The sequence below is a fragment of the Dama dama genome, chromosome 29 (assembly GCF_033118175.1).
Source record: "Dama dama isolate Ldn47 chromosome 29, ASM3311817v1, whole genome shotgun sequence".
Taxonomy (NCBI): Eukaryota; Metazoa; Chordata; class Mammalia; order Artiodactyla; family Cervidae; genus Dama; species Dama dama.
The window spans coordinates 50569442-50580193 of NC_083709.1; the positions used below are offsets into that span (position 1 = coordinate 50569442).

Consider the following 10752-nt stretch of genomic DNA (forward strand, 5'->3'; position numbering starts at 1 on the left):
AGTTGTCTGTACCTTCTTTTTTATTTATTCATTCAGTTAATTATTCATCCATCCATCCTATACTGGATACTTGCATTGTACCATGCCCTGTGGGTAGTCACTGGCTACATAATGTAACTAATGATTAAGGCGGCAAAAGCATGCTAGTTAGTCTTTATTTCTTCCAAAACTACCAACCATCCTATTAATGCAGGATTCCAGCTATGTTTTTCCAAGCGATTTCTCTTATATTGATCATTTATAGAGAAGCTGCTGTATTCTCATTATTGAGAGCTCTGGAGTAGACTGTTTAAATCAAAGTGGAATCATGTAAATCAATACTTGTGCCACCTTGGTAAAGTGGTTAAGTTTTCTTATCTATAAAATGGGGACAATAATAATGATCTGAAAGGATTTTTAAGAAAAGCATGCCTGGTGGATAGCAAATAATGAAGAAACATGAGTTTGCTTTTACTTTTTTCTTGCAGAAATGACATACCTTTTGTGTATTCCTTGGAGATGATCAGAATGAGACAGTTAATCCACTGTACTTGTCAACCTGCACCTCACTTTGAGTGCCTCTAGGCTTCCCTAGTGGCTCAGATGGTAAAAATCTGCCTGCAGTGCAGGAGACCTGGGTTCGATTCCTGGATTGGGAAATGACTATCTACTCCAGTGCTCTCATCTGGAGAATTCCAAGGACAGAGGAGCCTGATAGGCTAAGGCCCATGGAGTCACAAAGAGGTGGACATGACTGGGTGACTAACAACATGCACATGGGCAGATTCTAGGGAGAATCTTGAACTGGAAGTGAAAAGAGGTGACCCAGGGTAGTTGCAAGAAGTCCTAAGAGGGAATTAGCAAGCCAGCTGGAATCATAGGACATAAAGTATTTGAATATGTAAAAAATACACTATGAGACCCTCTAGCATAAACTTTTCTTTTTTCAGATGATAAAACATTATTGGAGAGAATGAGATTTACACATGGTTACCCAGACAATGACGGCAGATACAGGACTCCAGTTCATTCTACAGACTGAAGGTTCAGAGTTGCACAATGATGTGCTAGAGACATGGGACTAGAGAAAAGGATTAGAAGCTGACCTTTTTCCTTTTCTCAGAGCTGGTCTACTTGTTTTGTTTTTCTCTACTCTTTCCTTCTCTTTCATCTGCAGCTCACCTGAAGACCCCATCTGGGCTCCCATTTTGGCTTTAATCCACATGCAGCTGTCTAGTTGAAGTGACCCTGATATACTTTTCTGACTGAGAAATCCTGCTTGGGTCAGTCAAGTCACTTTAGCTAAAATATAAACATTAGATTAAAAAAAGAAAATAGTGCCAGAAACTCAACTTACACATTTTCATTTAATCCTTACAAAACCCAGGGAAGTAGGTGTTAGTGTTACTAACAGGAAGCTGTGAGCACTAGGCATAGAAAAGTCAAGGGACCTGTTCAATGTCCTCTGGCTCAGTAAATTAGTTCTAGATTTAAAACTAAATCTGTCCCTGAGAAAATGTTCTTGGTAAGTGAAAAAAAAATCAGATTACCAAACAATAATCTCAACTTTACTTCACAAAGTATCTTATATATAAAAGAATCAGGGAAAAAAAAAATCTACCAAGTGTGTATCTGGAGGTAAAGGAAATAGAAGTGATTCTTATCTTTCTCTTTTGTAAAAATGTTTTTCTAAATTTTCTACAACGAAACACTTGCTTTTATAATAAAATGGCACAGCAAATGTTATGGAAGAAAAAAGATATTAGATCTGTGAAACTGACACTGAACTAGGAGTTCAATAGCAGGGATATAGATGTTAACTCGTCTTAATTCTTCTTGGGGTCAAGATGCCCTTATGTACAATTAGATAAATTTAACGAAGTCTACGACAGAGGATGAGATGGCTGGATGGCATCACCGACTCGATGGACATGAGTTTGAGTAAACTCTGGGAGTTGGTGATGGACAGGGAGGCCTGGCGTGCTGCAATTCACGGGGTCGCAAAGAGTCAGACATGACTGAGCGACTGAACTGAACTGACTGAAGAGTCCTTTTATCTTTCACTTAGTTTCAAAAATAAAAATACAAATAAGTTCTCACCTAAATTATAAGTCAATCCATGTGTCCCTAAAATGTTATCTGCTTCACACTTAGACTTAGTATCCAGTCACTGAGCCCCACTCAATCTAAGTGGAAACATCTGATCTTGGTACAAAGGAACTTGCTGTCAGCTTGATTTTCCTACCCTAATTTTTACAAATGACTCTCCTTTGATTATTCAGAAATACAACAATGTAAATGGAAAGGTTATGCTGATCATTCAACAATAATTATAAACTTATGACACTAAAAAAATCACTTATGAGCTCTGTTTTTATCTCTTCCAGATACCAGTCATGTGACCTTCACATAGCAATATAACCTCTTTGAGCTTCATTACCTAATTGGTAAAAATCAGAAAGGTAGACTAGACATGCACTGTTCAAAAAAGTTGTGGAAACTGAAATTAAAGGTACATACAATTAAAATTCAGTTTCAGTCACACAAGTTGCATTTCAAGTGCCAAATATCCACATGTAGCTAGTGATTTGTGGCTGCCATATTGGATGACACAGACATACATTTCCATCATCACAGGACACACCATCAGACAGTATAAGAATGACATCTTAATTTATGGAGCATTTTATAGGTACATATGTAAATCTCCTTTGATTCCCTTTTGTATCTGAAAGAAAGCAGAAGCTGATAATCCTATTTTACAGTTGGGAGCTAAAGCCCAGAGAGGCAAAAACAACTTCCCAAGTTCAATTCCAAATCTTTCCACTCCATCATTATACCTTCTGAAACTAAATATCCTCAGCTGTTTACAGAGGCAATTGATGCTCACTGACACTTATGAATTCTGAGAAACCCCAGGAAAGGTTGCCAAATTTGATCAAGTAGCAAACAATAGCTATCTTGTTTGTGCCTGGCATGGTACTATAAACACCATGAAAGAGAAGATCCTTGTACCCCAGGAGCTAGCAGTATGGTTGAGAGCACAAGTTTCATGAATTAAAAAATAGTTTTTAACCTAGACTTGAACATGAGATGCTACTAAATATCAAAAGAAACAAGAAAAATAAACAAAAGTGGATTCTTCGCTGATCAGGTATCAAGACACTAGAGGCTGAGCAGGGAACTGCTGTTTTATAGTTATTATTATTTGCCTTTTTAGGCTGGGTACAAATATTGCTTTAAGAGAAAAACTATAACAAAGAAAAAAATCACTGGGACTTTTATGAATTATATGTTAGTCTTCTCCTCCGTAAATCAAATAATTACAGTTCTAATACCATTCTTTTTGAATCAGTCATTTTCCAATTTTTGTTCTTTGACGTGATTGATTCTCCTTTGTAAATTCCCTAAGAAAATCTCAGTCTAAATTACTTCCCACCATGTCTGAAAATATATATAATCTGATATATGTATGTTTTAATTTTTTATCTTTATAACATCTTCTTGGCATGTACCACTAATGTCTAATTTAGATGCATAAAGTCAGGGACTATACATAATACAGAGCAAGCACTTAAACATTATTTGCTAAAGATACGCAAACATGTACTAACACTAATAATGTACCTTAGCAATGAAGAAATATTTTGAATAATGAAGAAAATGAATGAAACCTAGAAAAAAAGTAAGGAAAAAGATTGACAGAACTAGGTAGTAGAATTTGTGGTCTCACTGACAAAATAAGTTTTATAAATAAAAAATAGATACCATACACAAAGATAAACTCAAAATGGATTAAAGACCTAAATGTAAGACCAGAAACTGTAAAACTCTTAGAGGAAAACATAGGCAGAACAATCAATGACATAAATCACAGCAAGATCCTCTATGATCCACCTCCTAGAGTAACGGATATAAAAACAAAAATTAACAAGTGGGACCTAATTAAATGTACAAGCTTTTGCACAGCAAAGGAATCTATAAACAAGGTGAAAAGACAACCCTCAGAATGGAAGAAAATAATAACAAATGAAACAACTAACAAAGGATTAATTTCAAAAATACACAAGTGGCTCATACAAATCAATACCAGAAAAACAAACAACCCAATCAAAAAGTGGGCCAAAGACCTCAACAGATATTTCTCCAAATAAGACATACAGATGACTAACAAACACATGAAAAGATACTCAATGTCATTATTAGAGAAATGTAAATCAAAACTATAGTGTGATATCACCTCTTACTGGTCAGAATGGCCATCATCAAGAAACCTACAACAATAAATGCTGGAGAGGGTGTGGAAAAAAGAGCCCTCTTGCACTATTGGTAGGAAGATAAATTGCCATAGCCACTATGGAGAACAGTATGGCAATTTCTTTAAAAACTGGGAATAAAACCACCATATGACCAAGCAATTCCACTACGAGGCATAAACTCTGAGGACACCAAAACTGAAAAAGATACATGTACCCCAATGTTCATTGCAACACTATTTACAATAGCTAGGACATGGAAGCACCTAGATGTCCATCGACAGATGAATACATAAAGAAGCTGTGGTACATATATACAATGGAATATTATTCAGCCATAAAAAACACATTTGAGTCAGTCCCAATGAGGTGGATGAAACTAGAGCCTATTATACAAAGTGAAGTAAGTCAGAAAGAGAAAAATAAATATTGTATACTGATGCATATATATGGAATCTAGAAAAATGGTACTGATGAACCTATTTACAGAGGTGAAGTGGAGACACAAATATAGAGAATAGACTTATGCACATGGCTGGGGAGGAGGAAGGAGAGGGTAGGATGTATGGAGACAGTAACATGGAAGCATATATTCCCATATGTAAAATAGGTAGCCAATGGGAATTTGCTGTCTGACTCAGGGAACTCAAATCAGGGTTTGGTAATAACCTAGAGGGGCGGGATGGGGAGGGAGGCAGGAGGGATGTTCAAACGGGAGGGGACATGGGTAAACCTATGGCTGATTCATTTTGATGTTTGATAGAAACCAGTACACTACTGTAAAGAAATTGTCCTTTAATTAAAAATAAAAAGATGATCAAAACAATTTTTAATTCAAACTTGAATTTGATACAATAGGAACCCGTGGATTTTTCGCTCTATCACATGCTTATTTCTCCTACCTATACCTTTTTAGTCTAATCCTCTGATTTTACTAATGTTGAAGTACTTTGCTTCAGATGCCCTTTCCTTTAAGTCAAAGATTTTCTTCCTTATATCAGGATATTTCACGTTAGAATGCAAGATATTGTGTTACTTTCATTTGGGAAAACAAAGAAGCAAATCTCTGGTTTCCGATTTTAAGGGGTTTGCAATCTAATTGTAGTGATAGGACATGAAAACACTAAACAATAGTACTAGACACACCAAATAAACCATGTAGCTGCTGCCTTCTCCAGTCTCACAATCTTGTACTTGACCAACAAGATCTAAACACTGTGTCTGTGTGTTTATGAATGTTGTGATTCTCTTGTCACATCACTATCAAGAGGAAGCCTTCCCTTCATTGACCGCATCCTCAAATTTTAATGTTTGCTACATGATCAATCAAAATCTCTTATTTTCTCACTTAAGTGTAAAGAAAGCTGAGATAGGGTCAAGTCGCCTTTTCCCACTCAAACAATAAGCACAAGTGACTCCAGTCCTTGAATAGACATGATATCATCCAGTTCAAAGCTGAATCCAACCTGTCTTTTAACAGATTTGAGATATTCTTTTCTCTAAGAATCTCCATTACAAATTTTCCCCATCCAGTCACAGAGTAGGGTGAAATGTATAACTATGCTGGTCAAAATGTTTATTTCAAATAAAAAAGGAACAGAATTCAAAATATGGAAGACTAGTACTAGGATAACTACATTTGTAGAAGTTGCTTTTCCATAACCATCTTAAGAAAAGAATTTTTCTTAATAACTGGCATTCTCAAATGCCTTGGGTTCCAAATTACTGTTCAGCCTCAGAAACTCCATTTGCCTGATGTCAGGTCTCTGTGATTTAAGCCTCTAAACTCCCTGGAATCTACAGCTAAGGCAGTTGCTTTTCAATCCTTCTACCTGCCCATATGTCCTGGCATGTGTGTATTAGTAATGATGAACCAACAGTGTTTCTACACATCTATGTAATCCTTCAGTGTAATGGGAAAACCAGTCTGAGCCCTGTACTCTAAATCACATTCTGAATATTAGCATTTACTTGGTCAATCTTGTTTCTTCCATCTTTGCCTTATGGAGAAAAGTAAGTCACCTAACTCAATAATAAATCACTGTATTGTGTAAATACTTCAAAGGTGTTATGAACTAGCTAATACTGACTGGTTCTACCAGAGGAGCAAGTAAATTTCACAATAATAGCAAAACAACTGAATCCATCAGAAACCTGTTTAAAAGTACTCTTCAAGACCAAAACTTTATAGGTTTTACCAAGGGTGAAAACTTTCTTGATCTCATACTACTTCACCCATCAAGAAAATTTTTTTTTTTGCCATTTTTAGGGAGGACAAGGCATTTACACTGGAGAACTTGATGAGAGCTGATGGATATGACTTTTAGAGAGTGGCTATGTAGTCCAATATCTGAAAACACAGGCAGCCCTTAAAAAAAAAAAAACACTTGATCAAGAATGATTTTGTTTTGTTTTACATGATTCTAAACAAAGAACAACAACAAAACCCCAATCTGCAGAAGCTCATGGCATTGATGTAGGTTAAGGTCTAAATTACTCTACTAACATGCTAGGTGCTCTGGGACTGGCTATAAAATATAAAACCAAACAACTGGTAGCATTCTAAAATCACAGAAATAATGAAATGTTACAGTTGGCAGCACCACTGAGAGATCATCAGGTTAATCCTCTTTTTGGACAAAAAATGAATCTTTTTAATTTAAGATGACATTGAACTTAAAAAAAAAAAAAAAACTTGATAAATGTTACTGATTTAGGCCAGTGAAAGGAATCCTTCAATTTTACAGTAACAAAGCATTCCAGTTATTAGCAAATTTCCAATAAATTTTATATTCATTCATTCATTCAGAATTTTTAAGGCCCTACTACGTGCCCAGCATTGCTATAGGAACTATTTTTTGGCCTTTGTTTTACCCACAGTAGAAAATTTTAAAAAGCTTGCCATTTTCTTTTAATGAGTTTCTCATTTGAAGTCTACTCTATTTACAAAGTTACAAACTTTTGCACAGCAAAAGAAGCCATAAAAAAAAACAAAAAGACAACCTATGAAATGAGAGAAAAATATTTTAAAATGATGTGACAGAACAAGGGCTTTATCTCTAAAATATACAAACAACCCATACAACTCAACAACAAAAAAGCAAACCACCCAATCAAAAAATGGGCAGAAGTTTTTAATAGACATTTTTTCAAAGAAAACATACAGATGGCCAGTTAGGTACATGAAAAGATGCTCAACATCAGGAATTATTAGAGAACTGCAAGTCAAAACTACAATGAGTACAAAACTATAATTCACACCAGTTAGAAAAGCCATCATTAAAGTCTTCAAATAACAAATGCTGGTGAGGGTGTAGAGAAAAGGGAACCCTCCTACACTGTTACTGGGAATGTAAGTTGGCACAGCCACTATGGAAAACAGTATGGAGATTCCTCAGAAAACTAAGACCAGAATTACAATATGATCCAGCATTCCCACTCCTGGGACTATATCCAGAGAAAACTACAATCCAGAAAGATAAATGCATACCTCTGTTCATAGTACCACTATTCACAGTAGCTGAAACATGGAAACGACCTAAATGACCATCAATAGATGAATGGATAAAAGAAGATGTGGTACATACACACAATGGAATATTACTCAGCCATAAAAAGAATGAAACAATGTCATTTGCAGCAACGCAGATGTAACTAGAGATTATCATGCTAACTGAAGTCAGAAAAATAAAGACAAATACCATATGATATGGCTTATATGTGGAATCAAAAATATGGCACAAATGAACCTATCTACAAACCAAAAATAGACTCATAGAGAACAGACTTGGGGTTGCCAAGGGGGAGAGAGGAAGGAGAGGAATGGACTGGGAGCTTGGGGTTGATAGATGCAAACTATTACATTTAGAATGGATAAACAACAAGGTCCTAATGTATAGCAAATGAACTATTTTCAATATCCAGTGATAAACCATAATGGAAAATGTAAAAAAGAACATATGCAGATAGAAATACCCATGCCATCTCATTGAACAAAAGATGAATCAAACAAAACTTATACAATATTTTTTAACTGAAAATCAAGATAAATAAGGATATAGATCGGAAATTGAAAACAGGAGGTGAAAAAAAAACACCCATAATTTATAAATATGGAGTTAAAAGCTCACATTCCATTGTAAGCATCCTGGAAGCCTAGGTGCAAAGTGAGGCACAGTGAGTTGCATGGTTTATATTAACAGGTGGGGTGGGTGTGATGTATCTACTTTTTATTTATTTATTTATTTTTACAGAAAAGAATATTATATTTACACAGATTTTCACCATTTATATTGCTCTTTCTATATTATTGATGCTCAAATTTCCTTCTGCTATCACTTACCTTCTGTGAAAAAATTTCATATCTTTTATTTCAGAGCAGGTCTCTTAGTTTTTCTTACTCTTTTTTTTTTTTCATTTATTTTTATTAGTTGGAGGCTAATTACTTCACAACATTGCAGTGGGTTTTGTCATAAATTGACAAAAATATGGAACGCTTCACGAATTTGCGTGTCATCCTTGCGCAGGGGCCATGCTAATCTTCTCTGTATCGTTCCAGTTTTAGTATATGTGCTGCTGAAGCGAGCACTGTATCTACTTTTTAAGAGAGACAAAGATTTTCTCAGCATTTGAAGGCAAAATAACTTATACAGAGGCTTATGTAGTGAATATTTTCCTTAAAACCGGCCTACAGCAATGGAAGTGGTAGGTTTCTCAAAAGTAAGTTATTTCTTACCATGTCTTAAAGTCTCATTCAGTCTAGTAGAATGTCTGACATATAGTAGGTGCTGAAAACATGAGTGAACAATAGTAAAGAGAAAACAAATGCTATTCAGGATAGACAATTCTATACTTGAGGATGGGCCATGATAAAGTGATTTAAGAATGAGATTCTTGAAATTATTACAGATGAGTACATGCTTTTACTTCGATTTCTTGAAATGCTCCAAAATCATAGTAAAATCACATTTTAAAAATATCAAGGAGAATGGGTTAAGAGACATCAGCATAAAACTGATGGACGTTAAAAAGCAGAGGTTCTGAAGAGCTGAATTAGAAAACCAAAGACCGCTGAAAACTATATCTGTAGTAATGAGGACCCAGAAGCCAGAAATTGAACTGAAAAATCTGGAAAGACCTAGAACTGGAATTGCAGGGGACTATGAAATGTTTCCCTGGTGTGGAAATATAAGTGGGCTAGAAAATAGGAAGGCCGATTTAAAAACTACATAAGAATCAGTTCCACCCCAAGATCCTCTCTCCAACTCACAAAGCTAAGGGATTACCCCCTCACAACCCTTGAAGACTCTAGATTAAGACTCTGAATGGGTTGGAACCCAGGGGGTTCTTAATTTGTAAATGACTGGCATAGCAAAATGTAGGAGTAAGATAAGAAGTCAAAAAAGAGGAAAAAAGGAAAATTTATTTTATTTTTAAATTGTGGTAGATACACACAACATAAAATTTACCATATTCTTGCTAAGGATTTACCAATTCTTTTCCCATTTAGGTTGTTACAAAATATTGAGCAGAGTTTCCTGTGCCATACAGTAGGTCCTTGTTGGTTATCTGTTTTAAATATAGCAGTGTATATCCCCTTCCTCTTGAACCTCCCTCCCACTAGTCATTTGAGGAGAGCATCTGAGATAAAAGAGGGAAAACAAAACAGATAATCAGAAAAAGACAATATGAGAAAAATAAAAGTACAGAAATTGTAATTACTACTTTTTGATTGCTGAAAGAAGACAGAACAAGGAAGATAAAAAAGGAGAAAACAATACAAAATTTAAAAATATATTTTAGAAGCTGGAATTAAAGTGTGCTAGCATAAATGAAAAAAAAAATCCAATACAATATTTAGAATATAAATTTGAGGAAATCTCTCAGAAATCATAGGGGGAAAGTCAGAAAGATGGTGAAGGGAAGAGAAAATTTAAGACAACAAGAGGATTCATATAATATGTGAATGGTAAAATTTCCTGAAAGTGAAAATATAGGAAATGAAAATAAATTATAGAAACAACAGATTTTTTTCTAGAATTGAAAAACATGAGATCCTAGAATCAAAGGGCACATTGAATAAGCATCACAATACCAACATACCAGCGTAGATAACTGCAATTTCAATAAGGTGGCCAGCATACTAAGAACAAAAGAAAATTTCCTTAAATCTCACTGAAGAAATGAGGAATCAGAATGGCAGTGGACTTTTCAACCACCTCTCTGAAGAAAAGAAAAAAAGTAACATTTCCAAAATTTAGGTTTTCAACCAAGATTTTCATAATCAGACGAATAACTGGTCAAGATCAAATATGAGGATGGACAAAAGATGTTCAGATAGGCTAGGTCTCAAAAACATTATGTCTTATGCACCCCTTTCTCAGGAACTACTGGAGAAGGTGTTGGATCAGATAGTGCAGTGGCCTAAAAGATGGAAAGCCACAGGATCCAGAAACCAGAGGATCTAACTAAAGACCAAAGTTAAATCCTAAGAATAATAGTAAAAGGGACACTGACA

General features: G+C 35.2%; 1 non-coding gene across 1 annotated transcript; it reads right to left on the reverse strand.

Moving 5' to 3' along the window:
- Positions 1-8716: 8716 nt before the first annotated feature.
- On the reverse strand, positions 8717-8823 carry LOC133049037 (U6 spliceosomal RNA). Its single transcript, XR_009691195.1, has one exon. It is a non-coding gene; the product is annotated as a U6 spliceosomal RNA (small nuclear RNA).
- Positions 8824-10752: the final 1929 nt, after the last annotated feature.